This window comes from Xiphophorus hellerii, chromosome 9, assembly GCF_003331165.1.
Source record: "Xiphophorus hellerii strain 12219 chromosome 9, Xiphophorus_hellerii-4.1, whole genome shotgun sequence".
NCBI classification, from domain to species: domain Eukaryota; kingdom Metazoa; phylum Chordata; class Actinopteri; order Cyprinodontiformes; family Poeciliidae; genus Xiphophorus; species Xiphophorus hellerii.
Window position 1 is genome coordinate 9,542,264 of NC_045680.1, and position 26,686 is coordinate 9,568,949.

The following is a 26,686-nucleotide window of genomic DNA, read 5'->3' on the forward strand; positions in this document are numbered from 1 at the left end:
CTGAGTTGCAAACGCATTTCACAATTTTCCTTAAAAAACCTAAAATATCAAATTAGGAATCAGTTTTTGATGTCAGCAGATCAGAAAATAAGATGATCCTTCTATGTTTCACATTGGCTAACGATGTACTTGTTTGTTTTTGTTTTTTTATTTCTCCCTTATTACATTAGAAACATTAAAAATAATGCAAATCAATGGGACAGTGATGAAGGATTTCTTTTGAAAAGTGTTTTAACAATGTGCCCAGTTTCATTACATCAACTATAGTTCTTTAGCTAGTGATTATTCTGTAGTAACGTCAGATAGACCTGGGGAAAAGCATCAGTGTCATTCTTGGTTGTGGGGTGCAATACAAATAAACTTGACTTAACTTCCATTTATTCAAACTATATATCGGAGACATTTTTGTGCCCTTCCACCACATAACCACCCAATCCCAAACATACACACAAAGAATTACAGGCTATAATGTGACAAAAAAGTATAAAGGTTCAAGGGGGTCTGAATTATTGTACAAGGCATTTTAAAATGTCTACTGGTGCATTATTTATTAATATCTCAATTTAAAACCAGGCCAGGTTGTCATATTGATATAGCTGGTTTTAAAAAGTGGGCTGGAATAGTAAACTGTCTTTCCTTTCACTGAGTAAATTTGTCTGTGGTGAATTGTCTTTATCCCTAATCTGAGTCAAAGCTCTTTCAGCGTATCATGTAGACTAAGTCCCTCTCCTGAAATCGCCAATCAATGAATGGCCTTGTCTGACTTTTCCTCCAGTCAGTGTCTCTTGATTGCCGGTGCTCAGTGCAAGGTGACAGAACACTACTTCTCCTTTAATTAAACCACTCATCCTGTCTTTCTGATTGGCGTCTATTTCCCACACGAAGGCAGACGTGTAAAGGGAGGAAAAAAGGAGGAAGAGAGAGGAGAGGTCAACACTGGAGGACAATGTGTGGAGAAGAAAGAGAAAGGGGTGGGAGATGAATAGAATAGGTTTTGAAACAAGAGAAGCAGAAAAATTTTATGAGACAAATCAAAGACTTTCTTGACTAAAGTTCTTTTTTGCATTAATATGACAAAAGAAAATGGATGGAGAAAAGTGCTAGATGATGAAAACGGGTCATATTTGTTAGATCTAGACAGCAGTTAATTCATAAGCAAGCCAACATCAGCTAATGGTATTAAATAACTACCCACTATTAAGTAATATAAGCAATCTCAGTCCTGTTCACTATATCACCAGTTTTACTTGTTTGGTTGGTGTGGACTAACTTGTTCAGGCTGGCTGTAGTTCAAAATCTCTTCAACCTGTCCACAATTGGCAAACCTATAAAAACACAACAAATATCCTTATCAGTGAATTACTTACATTTTAAAGTGTGCAGTAGGATTTCTGTTACTTCTGTTGCTTTGGATTATTATTTTTTTTTATTAAAGTCACACCTTTGTCATCTCCCATCCAGATTGACAGGCGATATAAATAAGAATGTCATATGAAGAGGTTACTGTTTGACAATGTTATACAATTATGTTGAAGTGGTTTAAAATCTACTATTACGTACTGATGATAATTTATTATTATTATTATTATTATTATTATTATTATTATTATTATTATTATACTTTTTTCATCACTTTATCCCCTAAAGTATCTCTCTCTAAGTGTCACTTTTGGCATAACAGCACAAAATACTGCCATTGTCCACCATCTAAAGAGATACAGCATCTGAGCAGAAGACAGCGTTTCTTTTCTTTTGCTATTTTAAAGAAACAAACATAACTGTTTGGTTTTTGTCTACACTGCATCATAATGCATGCAGCATCTGGCGTTCTTATCAGCAGATAATAAAGTAAGCCATTTTCACAACTTCCATGTCTTAACAGAACTAATATGTGATAAGTTATTTAGTCAACTGGGCCAACACAGTCCAGTCAGCATTATTGGACCTTTCACAACCAAGATAATCTCTTCTGCTATTTTAAGATATCAAAATACACTGACATTATTTGTAACCCAGATTGAAGCTCACAACATCCCATCATATTGGCAGCGGTGCAAACCATCACAAACATAACACAGCATACGTGTGAAGCAAAGCTGTACAAAGTAATTACGGAATAAGTGATAAAAGTGTCCAACTAACAACGCAAAAGTAAAGAAGAAGGGGAAGTTATGCAGTGCTTGATGCGTGCACACATAGTGGTCATATCGTTTTTTTAATGAGGGTAAAAGATCGCAAATTGTCTTTCCCCAGGAAGATACTCCTAAACAACACCATCTTTGATATACCAGCTTGAATGCATTGTTTGCTATTCCACTGTGATGGTTGGGCCATAGACTGCATAAAATAAATGTTTGCATATTGAATCAGTATTGTATAGTAGGACAATTTAAACAGAGTTTTTATCTACGATCGATAAAATACAACTATCCATGACATCTGTAATTTTCCTATGACATTAGTTCTGAAGTAGTTTCTATCTAAATCTCCAAAATATCCTTGTGAAGGTCTTAAAGAAGACATATTTGACAAAGTACTAATGCTTGTCTGACTGCTACTTGGAAAAAGATTCAGTGCAAATATTTTTGACAGTTTTGTGAATAAAAAGCAGGCCCTCAGTTACAACGCTGCACATTTTGTAGATTTGACAATCTGTTTATGAATTAAACACATATTCCAGATCATTCTGAAAATTTAGATAAAGCAACTGCCTTGGCTGCAGGCAGAGCTGGTGAAGGTGACAGGTGGAGGCTCAGAACATACATCAAATACAATTATTCCTTTCTGCATGTTTTCGCAGACAGAAAAAAAGGACTTTTTTTGGACAGAAAAACACATGAACAGTGTGGTGCAACAGCTCAACTGAATTTAAAAAAAATGGTTGCAGTTGGCAGATTTTTAGTCACATGCCACGCTTTGAGTGTGACTGTCTCCCTTAAGAAACAGCTTAGTGCTTTACTGGAAGCATGAATGACCTCACTTCATAAAGCTATACATTTCAGTTTTTTCCTGAGTTATTATTTGAGCCCTGCGACATACAGCTGAGGAAAGCAGCCCTGCCACTTTAAAGATTTGATTAAGTAAAACCTGAAGTTGAAGCTGATTGATTAAATGCTCTTGCAGTCTTTTTCTCACTTTTTTTTTTCTTCCGCTAAGAAGCCGGCAAAAAAAAAACGGGAACCACAAAGTGCAAAAACTATTCAATATTTGCTTATCTGCTCTAAAGGAGTGGACACAAATATGTTCTATTAATAATCTATTCGGTTGTTTCACACCACACATCCTAAATCATTCGTGCCATCTTTGTCTGCTGTAAGTGAATTGTTATAAATTTAAAGAAATTATTTGCACTGCAACATGTGCAGACCTTTTAATTTGACATGGATATGACGCTGCTTTATCTTTAAGATGCAACTGCTGCACAAGGGAGGGGCAGGCAGTCTCGACACAAAGCGCTGCGTGTATTGGTCTATTTCATGTTTCCTTACCTTCCCTCTCATCCCGGGTAAATGCAGCCAGACGATTCTACTGGGCGATACCTTTAGTGAGGCGGGAGATAACTGAATGACTTCATCATATCAAGTTGAGCACTGCAAAGAAAAATAAATAAATAAGTCAAAATAACCCGTGCTTCGTTTTATAGCATTGGTTTAATCAACTGTTTCACTAAACACATTAATGGCTGGTGAAATAATATGATGCATTCTAGCTCATTTACATTTTTTTTCAACATTTAGGAGTGTTGTATTTTTTACAGTACGCAAATAAAATATGAAAATTAAATAAAACGCTACAAGATTAATAAAACACATTTCCCCAAATAAAAGTGGAGGCAATAGGAAGATAACAAAAAAAAGGATGTAAAGATCCCTGAGTTGAGGGGTGGCTGGAGAGGGAGGGCCGGACGCATGACATCATTCCCCGAGCTTCTCTGTACGGACACAGCGTTGGTTTCTCCAAGTGCGCACGGCGGCTGCCGCTGAGGGAGCGAGTCCTCGTGCCGTACCCAAGCGCGTCCTGACCAACCTGCGCTCTTGTGGTGGATTTTCTTTAAAACCCCGCAAAAAACAACAACAACAACAAAAAGACAAAACGCACACTGTCTAAAACCCCGCAGAGGAACCCGCGTACCACTCATCACTGGACCTGCTGCAGGGACGCACACGTTTAACGCAAAACCCGGGGATTATTACTTGTTTAAAAGATGAAGATGTGAGGGTATAAAAGCTGAGAAGACAGAAGCAGGAACTTCAAAGCTGCCAAAGAGAGGTAGGCTCACTCTCTTGTTATTTCATACCGCTACTTATGTATAAGGGAAAGAAAAAAAATAGATTTTTTTTTTCCTTTACGAAGAACTTGAGTCGTTATTGTGCCATCTTGCCACCTGAACCAGAAAAGTACAGGCTATATGCGAAGACTGGTGCAAACACACGAGCACCAGTTCAGGATGCTGCAACGAAGCTCGGTCCGGCTGGCGTGGAGCTTGGCAAAAGGAGCGAGATGCTCGGAGTCAGTGGGAGATCCACTCTGCCACCGCAAAGCGCTAAGCTGCTTCTTTTGGTGCTGGTGGAGCACGGCTGCTGCTTAAAAATGAAGACAAAAATCTGAAGGATCGTATGGATTCCGTTTTTTTATTTCACAGAGAGTAGAAAAAAGATTCTCCCACATGAAAGAAAGCCGATATGTTTATGTAGACTTATATTTGTTTATTTTTATGTCTAAATTATTTTTACTGGTGTGATTGTTCTAAATCCATTGTGTGGGGACATAACGCACATCTCTGACTTATCTTTCTCGGGCGGGTGTTGAACGTGTGCTTATATGTGGGTGAGCATTTCTCTCCATCTAGCAAGTGCATCTTAAAGGATGCCTTATTGACTAAGTCGATCGTTAGGCGGTTTACACTGGAATCCTTTACACAGGCTACCCGCAGATCAAGAGGCACTCAGTGTTTCCTTCGGATATGATCGTAAATGTCATTCTTGTGGTGTTTTCCTCTCTCGCTCCTTCAGTTTGATTGCACAAGTTCCGATCGGTTCTTTGATGGGATGTCAAAGTCGATAGTTGCAAATAGGTCGTTACGTCTCAGACTTTAGGGAGTGCTTTCAAACTACAGCTACTAATTGTGCATCACGTTAACATCACGGCGTGCGAGCAAACTGTGGAGATAAAGCCGTGAACGTTTCAACAAACCCTGTAAGGTGGAGCCCGCACGACAGTGACACTGACTTTTTGAAGTCATGTTTTATGCCCTTGTTGAATGCTGGAAAGTCCGACAGGAATGACATCTGCTCCGATGCATTTGATATCGCATGCAAAGTGAATCAGGGTTCAGTTTGTATTCATTTAATTTTAAAAAGTAAAAAAAAAAAAAAGAATCCAAATTTTTTAAAAAATGTATTCATTGTTTTTTATTACCTATTCTTTACATGATGTCATTCCTCACTCCTTCCAATCAATCAGCACTTTTTAATTTATTGTGTGTCCCTGTGTGCTATTTATGTCCACGAACTATTACAAAACACTTTGCACACTGTGTGTGTAAAATGTGTGCATTTTACATAACTACATTAATGAAAAGACATGTTTTACTTTTTGTATTGACAGTTTTGCAAGAAAAAAAAATAACCCAACAAAATCTAATATCAGTCCAAAGTTATGCTTCCCTGTCTGCTGCCTCAGTCGCAATGAGCGCATCGCGGGTCTGCAAAGCTCATAAAGCTGGAGGAGAGAACAATATCACGCCCGCGCCCGGGTTGTTAAAAAGAAAATGGCTTTATTCATTTTTCTCTGTACCCGTGCTAACTTAGTTATGGCTCTTTTATGGTGCTTGGAAATGGCTTACAGGCTTGCACTTTCTATGTAATGTAATCAAATTTACGATGTTGCTGTGTATTACAATTCCCTGTTATGCTCTGTCACATGAGACATTTGGAGTGACTTCACCTCACCCCAGTACACAATCTCTTAAACACACATTCACGCACACCCGCACACAATTGCTGTTCACAATCCCAGAACAGAATTTTCCAGGAACATCACAGAAAAGACATTGACCTATGGTTTTGAATGAGGAGGAAGAACACTCCCATCGTCTGCACCAAATCTCTCAGAAAATAGCCCTACAGTCCTTCTCAAATTATATTCTGACTTATGCCACCACAGATTTACTCTGGCAGCCAATCATATGCTCCCCGAGTTTGGCCTTTTTTCATATTTCATGCTCCTCTTTTTCAATACCAAAGGAAAGTTCGGCCTTAGAGAAACACATTAAAACAAGTCGAGCTGCACACAGTGATGAGACAAGTGATGTAATGCTCACATTCACTTCCACACAAAGAGTAAAATGGATCCACATTCTGCTGCGGCTTGTCTTTGCTAAAATGACATCGGTCATAGGATTCAAAGCTGTAAAGTTCTATCTTTCTAGCATCAATCACCGATAATTGATCATGATGATGTTGACGTGTTTTAGACATCTTCTGTTGAAATGTGGTGCCACCCAATGACGGCACTGTCTGCTGTCTGAACAAACAAGCTCACGACGTACAGCCATTACTGGAGAGCTTTCTTTATATTTCCTGGGCTGTACATGATTTTATGAAGCTTCTCTGCAGGAGGCGTTTTCTTCAAAGAGCAATCAAATCTCCATACCTGGCAAGCAGATAAATCACAGACTTTAAAATTTAGTGTACTGTAATGGTTGTATAAAAATTAAATATACCCTTACACATTGTCGGTTCTTGCATAGACAAAAATCTCCTTTAGTGCCCCCATCAAAGATTAAGGAAATTCCAGTCAATCAGAAAGCAGCACATAGAACTAAATAACAGCTTTGACTTGCATCACAAAATTTTGAATCCAGTCATCACTTTTTATCATAAGAACTAGGTTTTTTTCCTCACAAAATTGACCAAAACATCCATTGAAAAAAATAGATGACAAAAAATGTCAACCTTGTTAAAAACAATTTGATTTTTGTATGTACTATATTGCCTTCCTCAGAGGTTTCTCTGATTTCAAATTAATTGAAGTTGTATCCTAGATTTTATTAAACAACCAGCTGGACCCAACCCAGGTCTGTTAGCCAGGTTATCTTGTTTCTATGTTAGCTCTACATTTTCTTCTCTCCAAGGCTGTTTCCATGATACAGACATTCACAGAAATTAGTCATTTGTGAAACTGCAATTTCTTCTGAAATTCTTCTGAAAGTTCTTCTGAGGTCCTTTTGCTAAAGGCAGAGAGTAGGTCACAGGTTCACTTGCACTCCATCCCATACAGGCTTAGGTGGACTCACTACCAAACCATCTGTAGCCTGGTAAAAACCAGGACCTTGTCCTACGCTATTTGCTTTGTACATAGGGTCTGAGCTCATGGGTATTGGGAAGTGATTGCTTCCTTGAGGCGTGGACTGTGTTGCAGTTTTAAATTTTGCCCATTTACTAATGTTTGCATGTGATGTATGTAATGGCCCAGTTCGATGCTAGGAAGCTTACCGGAAATTGCCTGCTCCATAAACAACCATCCTCCACTGCGAAGAGAGAAGTGCTGATCCACATGAGGCTGGTGTTAATGTTAATTAAATATGTGGAAGCGTGGCCAATATGGACTGAATGGCTACGTTCACTTCCTTTTAGCCATTGCTAAAAGTAAAAGCAGACTACAATTCTGAAAACAGCACCGAAAATCAGCGTCATCATTCACAACTTCTTCCGTTCACTTATTGGCCCTCTAGAAAATCTACCGGAAACAATCGGAGTCAAGCAGAGAAAACCTAGACTACACTGTAGGCAAGAAATTTTTTTGAGTTGCACAGGAAGACAATGGTCAGGCTATGCCTCCTGTAAACCAATCAAAATCTAGAAAATCCTCTCAGATTCGGGATAAGGGAAAATGTTGGTGAAGCTCAGTCAGATCACCATCTTCCTCTAATATTTGCACCAGAGAAGATGCACTTACTCATTACAGGGGGATGTAAAATCCTCACCGACTGCACATGCAAATAATGCAATACAAGTTCCAAACAGGGTGAAAAGACTCTTGTTGCTTCCCTCTTGTGGTCTTGTCCTGGGCAACTGCCCATATTAAAAACATCAATTACTTCACAATTGATAGCCCAGGAAACTCATTGGCAAGGTGATACAAACAGAACATCAAAATATTAAGATATCCGAAGCTTTTTAATATTTTTAGAGTACAGGTCACCTTTTCACTAGGCAGTTTTTTCAGCTTGAACTGTAAGAGTTAAAACATCTCTGCATAAAGTATAGGCAGACATCAATCAATCGCCGTTTTCTGAATGTATAAGATGGTTGATTTGATGGTGTGTTTAAGCATCCCCTTGTTTACCTCTGTATATACATACTTCAATCACGTCTTACCTGTCAACAGTTTCGGGCAGGAGAGAGAAGCCGCCAACTGACATAAATGGTGAAGGATGTGTCCCTGCTCATGCGCACACACACACACACATGAATACATTTGTATCGCATTTACAGGATGAGCCATAAGTCACATTTTGCAGTCTCATTACCGGCCACCGAGCCTAAGCGTTTGGGCCATGTCATTAATGCAGTCAAAATGGAAATGGATGCGAATGACTGGCAAAGCTGTTTAGGGGAACCCAACACAGAAATGAGATAGCGGGAGAGGAAAATATTTAATCATAAGCACACTTTATGGAGAGTTTTGCCAGTGTGCATTGCAACAGCCCAATTACTAGAAGAGCTCTTGTTAGTTGTCGCCTCCAAATAAACATTGAGCTGTTTTTTGTTGGGGTTTTTTTATTTTCTTTTTCTTTTTTTGTCTGTCATCTTTTCAACCTAAGTCAGTGACTGAATTTGAAATTCCAAGTAGCAAAATGTGTTTTTCATAGAATCCTATCTCTCCAGTACCAGTCTTTCCTACAGCCCATGTTTAGACCCACCAAAATAATGGCTGTTCTCATGTGGAAGGTCAAACAGTTATAGATTTTCTCATCTACTACAGCATATAAATACACGTGCAGAAGCTCCAACTGATGAAATGCATGCTGAGTTAATTGTTAGCAATGTATCTAGACTGACTGCATAATTTGATATTTTTGTACTTCACATTAGGCCATACTATATCTCTGTAATGTAAATCTTATCATGAAGCATCTTGACTTTTTAAATATTCTAGCAGATAAGGCAGAATGCACCATTTAGGCAATAGTTGTCATATCAAAGCTCTAAAATATATACTTTTTTTTAAAAGCTTTCACTGTCCAAATGGGGGAAAGAGGCTCTATTCACAAGTTTTTCTCATGTCTGATGAATTCTTTCTTGGTTGGAAATCACTCTGAAGGTTGACAACTTTCATGGCTTTGATATGTAGACATTTTCTGGGTACATGACAGGAGGAAAGAAGCTAGGTTATTGTGAAATAATGCAACTTTTTCCCCCGAGTTCCCAAGAAAGAAAAGGATTGTTTACAAAGAACCATCTAGTATCCATCCAGTGTGTTAAACATTATTTCATAACATTTTTCTATAACATAATGTTTGTTCAAGTTACAGTTTTTCTCAAGAGAGTGACTTAGGGTCAAAAAGGCAGGTAAAAATAACCCGTTGCTCTTTATTTTCTGCTTTGAGGGTCTGATTATGTTGTTTTCAAAATAACAGCAAATGCTAGGAAAAATGCAGCCATGTCATGGATCAATTTTTCTGGTTAGAAGAGCACAACATAATCACTGGGAGTCCTTGTTCAGGTTAAAGTGGCATGTTAAGAATTCAATGCCTCTTTACTCAAGGAAAATTGCAGTGCTAATGTGTATATCCAGACAACCCGAGACCATGCCAACAATATGCTTTGGCAAAGTTGTGATAAAGCATACATAATGGGAAGGAAACCAGGTACAAACTATAGTGTTGTAGATCTAGTATTAGTACAGATGTAGACAGCTTTATTTTTAGGATGAGTGTAATTTAGTTAAATCTTATGTATCCAGGCTGACTGAATCCCACAACAAATGGGGCTAAAATTATAATCTAGGGGAAATATAAGGTATTAGGGCCCTGTTATATGTAAGACATAATTCATTTTGCTGTAATACATTATATAGTTTGCACTGCTGAAATACATTACTACTCTTCAATTGTCTGGAATTATGAAGCAACAAAATTATTTAATCTATGCTCCTTTAAATTCCAGACATCATATTTACTCTAATTGTTCAATTTTATCTCTTGGATAGTTAATATTGTTAATAAATTATGTTATACTTTTGTTCTGAAGGTCTTGCTAACTTTTAAATGCTGTCGCTTGTATTAGTTGTTTAGCTTGGACACAGCAGTAGGATTTCTTTCAAGGATTGTGTGTCTTATATCTGCATAGATCCTCACACTTTTAATGAAATTGTAGTTTTGAATAAGAGGAAACAAGAACCAGCATCAGTGAGCTGTTGTGGTTACTGTGAGAAATGTGTACCTTCATGATGCACCTTAATATCACCTTTAATTTCTACAATTCGGTATTTGTTAATTTTCTGACACAGACCGATAATAAAGCAACTTTAATGTTTTTTTTGTTTGTTTTTTTCTAAAAGAAGTAGGTCCATAATTTTGAATTTATTGTGAATTTTCTCTGATTTTACAATGTAAAACGTCTGGCAAAAATATGGCCAACTAAAAGGCACAATTAGTAGAGTTATTTGAATTATTTTTTTTTTCTGGCATTAACCCAGACATCAAGAATAATCCAGAATTTTTCTGGCCTTAATGTCAAGACTTTGGAAAGACTATTCTAAAAGCCAAATATTTTTAGATTATTCCTCCAAAAGCAATTTGATCTGTGTTTGTGATAATTGTCTTACTGGACCAGGCAGATATCTCTTTGTTTAAGGAGAAGTTTAAAAATATGAAAGTAGGTCTCCCATTTTAGTATTCCATGTGCCTGCCTACTGCAAATTTCAGCATACCCTGAAGATGTTAACTTGCGATGCTGGTGTCAGAACAGTTTCTAGATCATGACAGGCCTTAGCCTTGGTAAGGCCTTAGTTTTTGTAAGAAAATTCTTTACTTGAGAACAAACCATTTTAAAATAATTAGCCTCAATGGTAATATAATGCTATAAAATTCATGGGCATGATGTGTATTTTTAAAATAAGCGCAAATGTCAATACAACATCTTTCTTAAAGGTGCAAAAAACATTATTCATTTATATTATTCACGTATTAAAAACTCTTATACACCGTGGTGTTAGCTGGTGAACAAGTATTATCGGTTTATGTGACTATTTAGTGTTTTCATGTGTAGTTCACTATTCTACTGGCTTGTACAACAGAGACTATTAACTGGCAATAGAAGTTTTGCAAGTTCAAGTTAAACAGTTTACACTTACTTGCAGTATTGGAAGCACATAAACTGAGCATGGTAGACTTGACTGTTTAAAAAAAACTGAACTTTTCGTGAACTCTCAATTAAGCTTGCAGGTGTTCTCTCCCAATTGGAGAAGACTATGTGCAAAGGGGTGTTGCATAGCAACGAGTTAATACCCACTGTTCATGCTTCTTTACTGGCTAAAGCCTTTTGCACTATGCCAAAGTTTGGAAGGTTTAAGAATGGATCTGTAAGTGATCACACTCAAACCAATAATGTGGTTTGAACAATATCATTCAGCTGACACCTTCTGACCAGATCTATCCTTTGAACATCAGGGGCAGTGAGATGGGAACAAACTGGAGCTGTATAATTCATGTAACACAAGGCAAATCTGAAACTGGCTTTATCTTGTAATTTTAGAGGCACTAATTTGTGGCTATAATTATGAAGTTGGGTTTGTGTTTCATAAGTCAAGGAGTTTTTGTTTTGTTTATCATTGTTTTCATGCATATTTACACAGATGACATTATTATAGATGTGACATTTGTGTTTACCATTATAGAAAAGTTTACTATACTCTATACTATATGTGGTTACTATAAGGAAAGCGCTCCCTCTAGTAAACATGGTTTAATGTTGGTCTCGTCTGACCAGATTTTATTCAGTTTGCAGTTTGCAGTTCTGCTGCAAACTTCGAACACACTTCAACATGCATTTTTTAAGTGGTGTGTGGGAACTGGGCATGGAGGCCATTGCAGTCTATTACTTGCTGTTTTTGTGAGAAAACTCTCTGCTAATTGCTGTGTGGTTGGCTCATTTTGAATTTCTTCTAAATGTTATTTTCTAATAAAGAAATAATTAGAAATTTTGCCAGCAAAAGTAAAAGCTGGTCATGTCAGATTTTCATCTGCACAACTACAGACACTGCAATTCCAATAAAGTACCGTAGTGGATAACAGAATCAAACTGTTTTTTATATGCAATCATCGTGTTTGCAATGATCAAACTTTAAACATGTAGAAGACTGAATATTTCTGTGTGTAGTCTTTAAGCCAGGAGTCTCAAACTTAAGCCCTTGAGGGCAGAAAATGTCAACAAATCATTGTTTTCACTTTTGTGGCAGTTTGACCATCTGTTAGAGGTATTAATAGTAATAATCACTCTTTTTAAGTCATGCTTCATGCCCTTTCACTTTTACACTTGAAACCAGCCCTCTAATTGTTTTTTCTGAATATGACAAAAGCACTTAAGGCCTATGTTCTTTTGTTGCAAAATCTACAGGCTGCAGATGGAATAAATATTAGGTCCAGAGGTAATGCATACATTTGATTTCCCAGGAGTTTTAAGAGAAGGAATTATTTTATACTGCATCCTCTATTTATCATTAGAACTCAACAGCTCTGAAGTGCAATTGAGCTGTCCTCGGCTGCCAGTTTGCAGAGATGTTTTCCGGAAAGGAGACAATTAGGAAAGCTCTCACAGGATGAGACCGATGTAAATTTCCTTAGGGAGGCAATTTTGCTAGTCGATTATTGGACATTGCAGTCACAATTCTCTCCCAAGGGCTGTAACTTTTGAAGGTCATGGTAGCCTTTCATTGCTACTCTTGTCTTAGCACTGACAAGTCCTGTGGATAATGCCGGATGTTCCCCACAAAGTTGGTCCTTAGCTGATGACAAAAGCAGCTATCAGTGAAGCTGATGAGTCTTGACAAAAGCAAGATTAACAAACCAATGTCTCACCTATTTAGTACATCATAGGTACAGGTCTAATAAAACATGAATGAGCCATTCTGTCTCCCATTGTCGGTAGCTTTATTCACAGATGCATAGACGCACTGCCAATGTTAGCTCTTGGAAGATATGTTTGGGTTGTCACTGGGTGAAAGTGGGTGGTTAAGGGTAGGAGGGAAGATGGAGAAAATGTCTCAAAATAGTGGAATTAAGACACAGTGAGGGATGCCTTGGCAGTGGCCTTGTACATTTCATCTGCAGGTCCTAATAAAACCCTCACAGGCCAGCATTGATCTCTCTCAGAATAATCCATTTAGACTGAGAGTGCCTGGCCATGTGGGGCCTCTTTAATTATTTATGGAAGAATTCTGCTCAGGCTTCCGCTGGGATGCAACAATGTGCCCTGTGAAACCTGTGAACTGCAGATTGCAAGAGAGCAGGGGAGACACTACATTCGAAGAAAGGCGGAAGGGCATATGGCATATGGGAAGCAGAGGACTTTAGCTGGAAAGAAATGTAAGGGAGGGCGGGTTGGGGGGGACAGGTTTTAAAATAGGAAAAATCTGATGGATCCAAAAAGCTGTGAGGTAAAACGAAGGGAATAGTGGCAAAAGAACAGAGAAGGAGAAATTATGAGGCACTGAGGTGAGAACAAAGATGGAAAAAGACATAAGAATGGCGATAGCTTCTCAAGAAGAGCCTTGAAAGAGGAAGTAAGATTCAACTCAGCGAAGAAATGGTAAAGTAGTAAAGAAAAGGAGGGAGAGGAAAAGAGGATAACTGACATGAAGAAAGACTGTATGGGTAATGGAAAGAAGGGAAGGAGATGAAAGAGTGGCAGAAAACATTAGTAGAAAAGGGGGAAGGCAGCTGGGGGGAAAAACACTCCTGGGGAGTAGGAAGAGAAGAAGAAAAGGAAAAGGTAGGCTGCATGGGGTAAGAAACTATTAAATGTTTAATTGTGAGGAACACAGGAAGGAAGAGCTGACTAAAATTAATCAGGAATAGATGGATAGGGATATGATGGCAGATGGGACCTTTTTAAAAGCAAGTCATGAGCATCTATTGATCATGGCAGAGTTATAGTTGCCATTGTACTAAGTGGAGACATGCCAGCATGACTGCCTGTAGCCTTCACGCGACCATTAATTCTGCTGCACTCACCTTTTGTATGCCGCTCAGAAATAATCTGCAGCAGTGCTCATGTTTTATAAGATAAATGAAAAAGAAAATCTAGCATAAAGATTTAATTTTATCCCGATCATGGTCATTTTGTCTTTTTATAGATACCACAAGAAACAAGACTGTAAAGCATACAAATTTTTTCCTTTCTTGTCTACAGATTTCTTTTGTAGTTTAAAGGCTTAATGTTTGGGTATTCTGTGCAGCACACCAGAACAGCACATGGCTGAACTAATTTCTTTTTGCCTAGGCTATATCCTGCAATTACAACGTCATACTGCTCTCATAAATCCAGATAGATTAGTCTTACCTGATACCCTTGATGTGTTTCCCAGCATCCTGTAATGTTTCCATCTGCTCGCTTTCTGAATCTAGAGATCTGATCCCGCAGAACACAACTAAAATTCAAATTTGCACCAGTAAAGCTGGGAGATTATTTCGTAAGTTGTCTAATAATCAAAAAAATGAAAGTGGCATCTGAATGAAATTGTTGCTGTGTACAAAATTATTCATACCCCTGGTAAATTTGAAATAATTTAGCTCACTGTGAAAGTTTCTTTTTGATATAAAATGAGACATGTATCTCAAAAGACTCAAAACTTTTTTTCAAATTTTATGAAAAAATTGCATATTGAAAATAAATCAGGACTCTGGTTTGGCCATTTCAAAATGTTAACATTACTCTCAGGCAGATTAAAAGATTATGTTAAACCTGAATTTGCCAGAGGTATGGATCATTTTGGGCTTAATCCATTTTTTTAATCACAGATTGTTTTTATTTTTTTATTGATACACACCCACCATTTTTGTTCAACTATATACAAGTGTGAATGTTTTGTAAGATTGCTTCAGCACATCATTTGTTAATTGTATTAAACAGGAATCCTTCAGGAAACCTGTCTTTTTTTGTTTTACCTTGGAAATTCCTGTCTCACAGTGATATCTCTTTTTGCTGGCATTTTGCTAGAGGTTTCTTCAGTTACACACATTCACCAGAGATTGTTTGCTGGTAAGAAACATCTGCCACAGGACTCTTAAACCTTGTAGTTATTTGGCATTGTTGGCTTCCAGAAACTTAAGATGCCAGCACATTTTCCTGGTGATTGGGGTATAAACCCCCAACCGTGCAACATTCAGCCACAACCTTAAAATGGTTTGACTAAAATTGAGTAATTGCACTAAACGCTTCTAAAATGGCTCTGACCTGTTGAAGTGCAAGTCAGTGGAAGCTTAGTGGAACAGCCTCAGAGATCTGCTGTGGTAAACACAGAAGACGCTGGAACTGAGATCTTGGGAGTAAGCTTAATCAAGTGAGCTAAACATTGTAACAGAAAGGTATTACTTAGTGATAGCACAGCAACACATTTGTTCTCAATTAGTAGGTTCCCATTTCCCACCTCTTGTCGCTCCCCCGAGCTGCCTGCGAGGATTTATTGTTTGTCCACAGACATTGATTATGGGATTCTAGTAATTGTTGTGCATTCGCTTGATTAACAAAGCCATGTTTTCTCCACGGGCTTGCTCACTAACAACCTTTAATGGCAGGATCACAGCCAAACTTTCAGTACTACAATTTATGTATCATTAATACCAGGGAAAATAAAGGAAGATAGGAGAACACTATTTAATTTCCTGTATTGGTACCTATGGGAAGCATTTTGTTCACTTGAAACACCTCTTAACATGTTAGTCCACATGAGGGTCGTTTTCGAAGTTGTTCCATACGTAAATCTAGAAGTAAAGATAATTCCACTTGTTGATGCCATTCTGGTGCTTTATTATTTGTCTCCAACTACATGCATAGGATCAAACATGGATATTTGAATGTGCAAACCATAGGCTCACTGTAAAGTTAGAAATCTAAGTGGTCTCCCCTTCTCTTGATTTTTTTTTCAGTCATTTTTGCAAGAAGATTGGGGAATATGATAAGAAAAGTATCTCTATTATGGGAAAGGCAGACCTGAGATCATCCAAAATGTTTGCTATTTTCCACTTGTTGATACCATTCTGGTGCTTTATTATTTCTCTCCAACTACATGCATGTATTGATCATGTAACTAGAGCTAAAAATTGTGGAACTATATATTTCTAAATTGTTGCTTTGTGTCAGCAACAATAACAGAAAAGGGAGTGAAAAATCACCTACTGTCACACAACTGTGTATTTTTAACTTTTAAACATTTTTAAAAATTATTTGTAATTTGTATTGAGGGCAACTGAGAGTTTTAGCAAACTACAAATAACAGTCAAATTATTTTTTTAGAGAAAGTTTCAATATTGGTATTGCTTGCATATTAGTCCAAGCACATAACTGAATGCAGTTCACTGACCTCTTGTGAGACATTAAACATTAGCATAATAAATTAATCATAAAATGTTAAGGATTAGAGTCTTAGTTGCTTCTCAGTCACCTTCTTATTTAGTGAAACATAAAAAACAAGACATAATAAATGTATTTTTACATGCAATTATTGTAAAACAGCAACATTTTTGTTGCGGAGCAACTTCTATTAAATTTTCTGGTTTAGACTTAGGTTGAAAATGGACAAAGATTAGTTTTCTTCAGTAGACAAAGAAATTGCTGCATTGCTCAGATCCTTCTCAGGTTAATTAGCATAGGCCTACATAAAAGTCCAAGCAGTTATGTTTCATTTATTATCTTTCACTGTTATTGAACAGGGAACAAACCACTTAGCACTCTCACAGCCCCCTGACTGAACTCTGACTCTTGCCCTTAGAGAAAGAGCTACAGGAACAAAGAACTTGCAAGGTTTAATCAGTAAGGTATGATTGTGTTATTCCTACAAGAATGTTATTAAGTTCAAAATCATCATCAGAAATTCAACATCACTGATTACTCTATAAGTGGAAACTACAACAAAATGATTAATGGTACTTCACTTTATTGTTTAAATATGTGAATTCTCCACTCTGAGCAGGAAAACGACTGTCCTTTGTGGCGTAAATGTTTTTTGTTCTTGTTTGCTTAGAGCTTTCATGTTGCTGTTAACATCAACTGACAATATTTACTGCTTCCTAGTTTCTCGGTGAGTGATTTTTGACAAGAATTCAGATGTTACTCTCTTTTTCAAGAGCAAAAAAACCTTTTACAAATTTGCTGACGTTTCTACCTCTTCTATGAAATATACTTTACTGCCACATATCTTTCTGCCGATGTGTGGATTGACTTTTATACATTTTTAGATGTTCAAACTTTGAATCTCAAAACTAAGCCATGCTGTTGCATTGACAAAACTGTCAATCTGTTCCTTAGATATTTGTTGACCTTTGGCTTCTTGCTGTCCAACAGTTTGCTAAAAGCATCAGCCAAGGCAAAAGAAGGATGCTGAGGTAGAGCAAGAACGAGGTCTACTTAAGAGTAATTTATGTCTCATGTCGCTCTGTTGGGTGAAGAGAAAGTGACAAATGCAAGCTGGTTGTTTATGAGGCTGGCTAAGTGCTGGCAGGGCTGCTTTTCTCTGAGGTAGTTGGCTCTCTGTTTAATTCATGTCCTTGGGAGCCACATTGCTTTGTGGCATAGTGTGTGGCAGGCGAGCTAATGAGAGGTGAACCTATCCGCTTCTTATTCTCCATCTGCCTCATTTGCACTTTCTGCCTGTTTTCTCCTACGTCTTCTACCTATCCTTCTCACTTTTCTGTCTTCAGTCTCTTTTTCGACCTCTTTTAGTCCCTAGCAGCAGCTTCTTTTTGCCCACCTGCTTTGTTTTTTTTTTTTATTCTCTCAGTTCTGGATTCAAAAGAGCAAGAAATTCGCCCAAAATCTATTTGAAATTGCCCTTTGCCTGTCCTTCTTATCTTGAATTGCAACCAGGAAATAGAGCACCTTCCTCCTCCTGCCAAATAAATCAGTCAGACCTTTGACAAACCCCAAATAGGACTGCCGATTTTACAAAACTGTCCTGTTCATCACTTTGATTTATCTTCCTGGAGATGGGAGGTGTGTTTTCTTCCTCTGTTTATCTCCACCCTCCTGCCGCACACCCCTTTACGGTCAGTAAGTTAGCAGGTAAGAATAGGTCACATTCAGTCTTCAGGAAAAGCAAGCAGCAGAGTGCAACAGCAGTGGACTCTGAAGCATTGGAGAGACAGGAGAGTGACAAGGTGAGCTAAAATGTTGACCTCTTTGTCACCTCAGCTCACCTTCATGGTATAGTTTCTTCTTTCCTTCTTGTATACCTTTGAAAGGGTTCTGTTTTAATTGACAAGAAGAAAAAAAAAACATCTAGTTATTTGGCTGCCTGCCCTTGTTGCATGTCATGGGTTTGTTTTTTTTTCAGCTGGTCCCTGTCCATCATTCCTTCTCTCTGTCTTTGTCCCCAAAGCTTTCCTGTTTTTCTGTTTCTTTTTTTACTCAGCCTCTCTCTTTCCAACATTAACATCTTCCAATTCCTCTCCGATGGTCTGGTTTTTCTTGCTTCCTTTTTCCCCCTTATTTTGTGATTTTCATCTTTCTATGGCTTGTCCCCCCTCTCTGCTTTTCTTATATGTAACCTGAAAGTCAGTATGTTCAAAACTGGTAAGGACATAAAAGTCCTATAAAGTGTTCATTCAAAGACGCCTGCATACCATATATTTTAGATTTTTATTTCTAAAAACACATAGAATATCTTGACTGTATTGTCTTTCACTTCAAAATTTTGCACTGTTTTTGATTGATCAAATGTCCAAATAAAATACATTGACTTAATGATCAGGATGAATTAATCTAAGTTAATACATGTCCAAAAAAGGATTGTAAAAAGTTTTTTTAACCAAAAGTTCAACAAAAATAATCCATTCAATCATTTTCAAACTTATAAGTAACTTGTTAATAACTTATAAGAATTTACTAATGTAGTTATACACTTCAATACCAAATATGCAACGGATAGAAAAAAAAACAACAGAGGCCTTTTCTTATATTGTGTATTCTGTATGAAAGTTATGCTTGACTGATGTTTCTCTGTGTCCTCTGGTGCGACACTTCAGCTCAGAGAATGGAAGCAATACATTTCTTTATAGATCTGTTAAGATAGCCACCTGAGACGTGCCACCACTACTCCTCAATCCTATGTGTTTTCATTCATTTCAGTGTCGTAAGAAGAAGGTGAATCCAATTTTTACCTGCGGTTATAAGAGGTAGACAGATTGAAAATGCTCCTTCAAGAAAAATATGTGTCAATCAAATTGATTTTAGATTGCTGTGACCACGTGTTTGGCACTTATTTGGCTTTTCGAATATGATTGCCCTCACTTTATCTGTCATCTCCACATTGAGATTCTAGGATAGCAGCAACATGTCGGTGTGTGTTTGGTTTTGCACTGACACCTTTCTTTATGTGCCCAGTTATGTTGTTGTGGATCTATGCAACATATTTACATTCATGACTGTAAAAAAAATCACTGCTCTATTTTATATCTAAAATATTTTAATAAAATATTCACTTTTTGATTATCTTGCTGCTGCCGCTAGTCCCTTAAAAATATACTTTCAGTCTGCATGCTGTCATGGGACTCTATACCTGCTCACAGGTCAAATGCCAATCCTGCTTAACCGTGATAGTCACCTGTCATGTATTTTTCATGGCTCTGAGTGCCTCTGTCTGTTTTCATCCTGTGTCTCCCTTCTCCCGCTCCAACTCCCCTCCTCTCCTCTCTCCACCAACCACACTGTCCTGACGCGGCTTCAGCCTATGCTGCAGGTTTTTACTGGGCTGGCACCCTTTGTTTTCATTTATTGTTCTTACAGCGATTATGACCATCAGACAAGCACATTAAATATTTAGGGGAGTTTGGACCGGTGCTCTCACTTTGCTCTCATGGGACACACACCGCAGACATCCAACGTGCCTGCTCCTCTGCAGCATGGCGGAGCACAGATATACCTAAGCAGGAGACAGATAATGTTTTTATGTATGTAACAGAGACACCATTTCTTTATCTGTTAGATAGTGGTGTTCTTACTTCTGTGTGCATGTGAGTGCACAATATTGTATTTCTGCTTGCAGTCCCTGAGCTGTATTTACTGCTATAATCATTTCTTTGCTTGCTGTGTGTGTGTTTTTTCCAGTGGCTGCCCCTCAGATTACTTTGCTGTTCAATATTAGAAAATTTAGATGCGAGTCCACCCTCCATTTCCACCGCGGGAGGAATTGGAATGATCAGTTGCTTGAGAGAACAATAAATAAGCTCCTCTGTGGTTGATTTGTTTAAAACACACAGAGGAACATTCACATTGCACTTTACAACTCATTTGATTGCAATATTTAAGACTTTAGCAATAACACCACTTAATTTATATGGTACACACAGTATAAACTAAATATATACTTTAGAAGGACTTTTTTTTTGTATTTTTCACTCATCTGAGTTGCATTCAGATCACAATATGATATGGTGTAATAAGATATAATCTGATATAGGCATATTGCAATATAGTGTGGTAGTATATTATAATCATGACAACAACACAGTATCTAATTAACATTTTGTGAAAAACAAAGAGTGCTCAGTTTTTGATTTTGGAAATAGAGTAATGGGTTCACAAACGTCAAACAGTGTTTATAAGAATCTGTAATCAGGGTAAAATATTCAAGAGGAGCCTTGAATTGTTCTTTTGTTGCTGTTTAATTTAAACATTGCACTATGTTTTCACAACTACCGTATTTTCTGGACTATAGAGTGCACCTCACTATAAGCCTCAAATACAAAGTATTTTTAAAAAACTGGAAACGTACATATGTAAGTCACACCGGGCTATAAGCCGCTGGTGTCTCCGCCCCTCTTGGTTTTCCACAAGGACACAGCAGAGCAGAGGGCTGTGTCCTTAATAAATCTGATATTAAGGCCTCAGCCCTGCATCTCCAACGCCGAACCATGGATTTGTCCAAGCCGAGCTTACGTGCAGCAGCTCTATTTCCCTCCTGTACTGCCTGATCGATACTCCTCAACTTAAAAGCGGCATCTTTTTCTTTGTGTTGTTTCCAGGATGAGGGGTTATGAGTTTGAAGAAATTTCTCCATTGTACCTGAGGCTAGTATGGGCTTGGTCTAAATGAAAATTAGCACTTTCTTCTTTGATTTCCAATTTTGACTTCCAACAATTCACTTCCTGCTAAAGAGCCCCCTGGCGGTTGAAGAAAAATCCACAGAAAAGCCGCACAGGCCGCATGGTTCAAAGCGTGGGAAAAAGTAGGGGCTTATAGTCCAAAAAATACTGTAAATGAAGGTTTCATTAAACTCAAACTGATATTAAATTATTCCTGTTTGGTGTGTAATTATATGCTGCTGGTTTCAGCCTAAAACATTCGTTCTCAAACAAGTTACAATGCAATAAATATAAAGTATAACAAGTAATATTGTCCTTACTCGCTTTGGTTTGGATGTGTCACAAAGCAAATTATCATAAACGAATAAATGTATGAATATTTAGAGGAATTAATTTAAACATGTTTTTCCACAAAAAATTAAATTTTCAAGTTTTGAGTTGGGAAAGTGAACAAACACAAAATCAGAAGTTTCTTATCAATTCAGATTTTAAAATTATTTCTTTACACTCTAGTCTTTAAAATAAGTTCAAACATTCATTTATATTTTGGTTATCTGATGACGTTATTTTAAATATTGAGTGATTTATGTTTTGATCATGTAGTCTCTTAATTTTTCTTTTACTCATACTTTTCTTGAATGGTTACTTTTGCTTTTTACATTATATTTTTACTGAAGTACTTCAGTGGTGTTACTGAAGTAAAAATACAATGAAGTCGCTATACTCACATTGGTATATAACATTTGAGACCTACCTCGTTAGTCTGGTGACAGAATACTTGAATTAGCAAATCCCACTTAATTTCTACATATTTACCATGCCAGTAGTAGGAGGACATTTTTATGTGCACCACTAAAGAAAATCCGATCACCGCTTGAGTTTTTTGAAAAAACATGGTTTAGATCATTGTCCTGACTTGATGAAAACCACAAAAAAATCTATTTAAAATGTCACTTACAATATAATAAAAACACCTAACATATACCAACTTTATTGTTGTTAACAGGCAATTAACCAGTGGTATTTCCACATTGCTGAATCATTTGTATATTGCCTGTCACTCTGTAACCATTTATTTTTCTCACTTATACCCTGAATGTTATCATACACATAGCCCCGTTTATCTCAACCAAGACAATAAGAGGTTTTTATTACTGGAAGTCAACTCTGTAAATGCATAAGGCTAAGTATAAAACTCCTTGCTTTCCTTCATTAAAATAGGAGTTTGAAAAAATGTGGCAAGCCTAAGCAATACTCAAGACAAAGTCACATGCAGGCAGCAACTGGATAAGTTCACCAGACTGGGATGTGAAATAATGTTTTAATAGTTTTAGAATAAACTTTTTACCGCTTTTTTATTTAATTTGTACACTTCTTGTAATGTATTTGTTTTGAATTTTAAATCCATGTTAAATGTGTATCTTAATTAAAAATATTGAATTGGTTTGTTTACCTTAATAAAGTGAACAGATTGTGTGACTTTATAATACATCATAAAGGTCTTTGCTGTATAAGACAGCATATTGGCTCAGCTGTTATTTTTCAGAAGCATTTGAACCAAGCAGGCAGCTAGAGGTTCAGTGTCTTGCTCAAGGATGTTTTGACAGTTTTAAAAATGAAATGTAATGAGCTAGTCATGAGACTTCCAACTGCAAGTCCAGCTCTGTTAGTTTGTAGTCTCACTTTGAGTGCAGGGGATGTCAGAAACGCTTAGCATCCGAGCAATGTGTTTAACATTATGCTTACTGTGGAGACGTAAGATAATTAGAAATTTCTATTTCAGTAGGGATTGCTGGCTTTTCTAACAATCTCATAGGCTGCCTTTTCCAAAATGCTGGGCAATGAAATTGAAATATTAATCTGCATTTATTAATAATTTTTCCATTGAACCCTTTTGTCTGTGAGGTACAGATTCTTTTTTTATGTTTACTTAAAGGTACCAAAACAGTTTGTTTAACTTGCTGTTTAAAAGTTCAAGTAGATTCAATTAAAGCTGTAGCCAGACCTTGTAAGATAGCTGGATTCTTGTGCAATAAGTGACTTCAACGTCTCCTAGAATCTATTTCATAGAATTCAAACACTACATGGACAATGAGGTCTTTGAAAAGTTAACAATAAAGAGGTTTGCTGAGTTGCTTGTCGTCTCGTAAGGCAAAAAATATGAAAACATTTTGGGAGAGTAAAATGCTATTCTTATATTCTGTGTGTAATTATTCTCGCAAGGATGAAATAAATCACAGCAGTCTTGTCTCTAACATCATTGGTTGATATATGATATTTGGGTATGTGTTTGGGAAACAGTAGAAACATCCTTTAGCCTAAATAGCAATAAGGCACTGCCTGCCTCAGTTTTCAAGTGAAAATCCAGACCCATTTGAGAAAATGTAGTCACTTTTGGACAGATCTGAATTTCTAACTTATGATCATCCTCACTTGCTTTTGCTCACTTTTAAAGAATGGCTATGAGATGAGTCTAATTTATGACCAAATCAGTTGGTGGTACAAGTAATGTTGCAGAAGTTTGATCTGCCAAGAATTTCTGGAAATGAAGGAATTACTTTTTCCTTTTTCTTTGATAGACTTCCAAGTGGATTTGTGTAGCTAATCATCTGGTGTAACAGCTTTGTCCTGAACATAAACCTTCCAAAATGTGCCATTTTTTCCCCTGCTTTCCTGAACACCTGTAAGGTGGAATCGAATATATTCAAAGCATTTGTAATATATATACAAAGTATGCTTAATGCAGCCTAATAATAATATTTATAATATATATGTATACACAAGCAAGATTATGCAATTATATTAACTGATCAAAGTCCTTGGTTGTAAAATCTATCTTGGTACGTAATGAAAAGAAAGTGTCCAGCTGTGATGTGTTCTTATAGAGGCCAGCCAGCTTATCCTTTTTTATTTCCTCCTTCTCTGAGCCTCTGCCTAATGGCTGTTAATGAAGAGGGCATCTTTGCAGAGATGACATGCGCATGTCCTCTCCCGGACACACACACACTGAGTTTTGGCTGCCTGCCCTTCAGAATACTAAGGCTGACATTAATCTTTAAATGACTGTTGCCTCTTCCCCAAGACTTTCAATCCATTAGTGGCCACGTCTTGAGATGTGGAGAGATTTCTAGAGAGGCAAAGGCAACGAGGATGCAGGCAGTTGCGTGGACTTGCGTGTATGTGTGTGTACATGTTGCAGTCGAGGTGGGGACAGTGGAGAGAGGGCAATGGAAAGGATGATGTCAATGATAATAAGAGATGAGGGTAGCAGTGAAGGATAAGCAGAGGATGGCTGTGGCAACACAGAGGTATCAGACAGGGAAAGTGATGGCAAGGCGTTGCGATTGGGAAACGGCGATACAAAGAGAACACACGTCTCTTTAAACTCCTCTCCATGTCAACGACTGGCTTAGTTCAGCTTACACACCTTGTTGTCCTCCCTCTGCTTCCTAGGGAGTATGCAGGATGTGGAAAGTGCAAAGCACTGACTTAAGTCTAAATGTAAAATTAAGCTGAAAGAGCAGTTAGGGTTTGCAGATATCAAATATCTTAGTAATCAAGTTTTCCATCTAATCGTCTCTAGTTTATTTAAGAAATTGGCTGTGCACGTGCTACGCATATAATCAGCTTTCTGAACCTTTTGTTAGCTCTCCTCCCCATTAGATCAACTGTAGTTGAAGAGTTTTGACTTTCCTTTTCCCTAACCATATCTGTGCAGGTTCACATGCATGCAAATGTCCTAACCTGCCATCTACAAGAAATTCAATCGTTTATTATTTCTATCCAGGACGTTGTCTTTTCAATTAATCTATATAGTCAACTTGGTATTAATCAAGTGTTTGTCCAGAACTCAGTTGTGGCTTTAGATTGAGTCTGCAACAGGTGATGTGTGTGGACTCAGAATGAATCTGCATCACAGACTCCATTCTGTGATTTCAGACAAAGATACATCTTCTAAATACTAACTTAAAGGGTATGACTATTTATGCAATCACTTTTTTATGTTGCATATTTTTTTCTATTAATCATCTTGTAGAAATTTGTTTCTGCAAAATCATTTTTGAAATTAAAGGGTTTTTTGTACTTTTTTTGTCCAAAATTATAGGCACTGTATTCATACAATGATCTATCACTACTGTGCATGTATTAACATTTCTTTTTTCCACTTTGGGTTAGTTTATCCTTCCTTTGTCAGACACTTTGTTTTTTTCTTTGTTCTCTTCTGCTTAGATTTATCTTGTGCTTTTCTTACCACTCCTCCTTTCTGATTTTTCTACCTTTCCACTTTTGTTTCTTTTCTCCCCAATCAAAGGTTCTTGTTTTTCTGCCTCTCCTGTTTCTGACTTGTCATTTTTCTCTCCATCTTTTCAGTTCTCTCCTCTCAACCCTCTTCACTTTCACACATCCTTTCATATCCCCTCTTCTTCTTCCGACCTGCTCTAACGGTGAGCTGTAGTGACTCTGACATCATTACCCTTGTTGTGACAGGTTTCATTTGTACCCTGTGGACCTATACATCAGTCTGACTGATAGTCCAGGGCCCGGGGCCAATGGTGCGCCGCCCAGACTGGGACAAGGTAACAGGCAGAATGGTCCTAAAAATCACTCCAGCCTAGGTACTACTGGATCTTTTTCCATTAATCTTTTCAAAATATCAAACTGGGTCAAAACCCACCACATCAACCCGATTGAAAGATTGCGTCACTGTGAAACTGCAGAAAAGTACCAGACATCCCCTGTATTATATACATGCATTACACATAGGGTAATATATTTTGTGTTTATCTCTGTTCATCTTGTTTCTCAGAAAGTTGGAAACTTTCATAAGACCAATGAAAACATGATACTTTAATGCACAAACATTATTTTATGGCCCAGGAAATGATGGGGAAGATTGCTGACTTGACAGCTGTTCAACAGACTTTAAATGACATCCTCATTGAGTAACTGAGCAGTAAGAAAAGAAGGCAGAGGAGCCTCAAAAGGCTATTGAAAAGAAGTCATTTACATAGTGTTTACATAGTGTCGCATGTACTGTATATGTTGGAGCATATTGGTGTAAAAGATTCAGGAAAGGAATAAGGTTGGTAGAAAAGGTGCACAGGCGATAAGGATAGTCACTGCCTGAGGAGAGTGTGAAGCAAAGCCTTTAAAAGAATTTTGGGGAGGAAATGTTTAACAGTCATGGTATCTCTGCACTTAACTGGTCAGCCAACTCACCTGACCTAAACCTGATAGAAAATCCATGAGGTATTATCAAATGGAAGATGAAAGATATTGGACGTAATGATTCAGTCGAAGAAGGCATTTTTCACATCTCATATAATATTCTACTATTCATAAAAATCTGTACTTTGGGGTTTTATCAGGTGTAAAAATAAT

At 37.4% G+C, this 26,686-nt stretch overlaps 1 protein-coding gene across 15 annotated transcripts in view; it reads left to right on the forward strand.

The window, feature by feature from the left end:
• The first annotated feature begins 3,936 nt into the window (after positions 1 to 3,936).
• The window catches only part of ptprsa (protein tyrosine phosphatase receptor type Sa), a 259,420-nt gene continuing 236,670 nt past the window's right edge, over positions 3,937 to 26,686 (forward strand). For 10 of the 15 annotated variants that reach the window (XM_032572235.1, XM_032572242.1, XM_032572238.1 and 7 more), the window contains exon 1: positions 3,937 to 4,269. The gene's annotated coding sequence lies outside the window, so the exon portion shown is untranslated. The remainder of the gene's footprint in view (positions 4,270 to 26,686) is intronic. The other 5 variants (XM_032572246.1, XM_032572247.1, XM_032572250.1 and 2 more) reach the window with 3 other exon arrangements.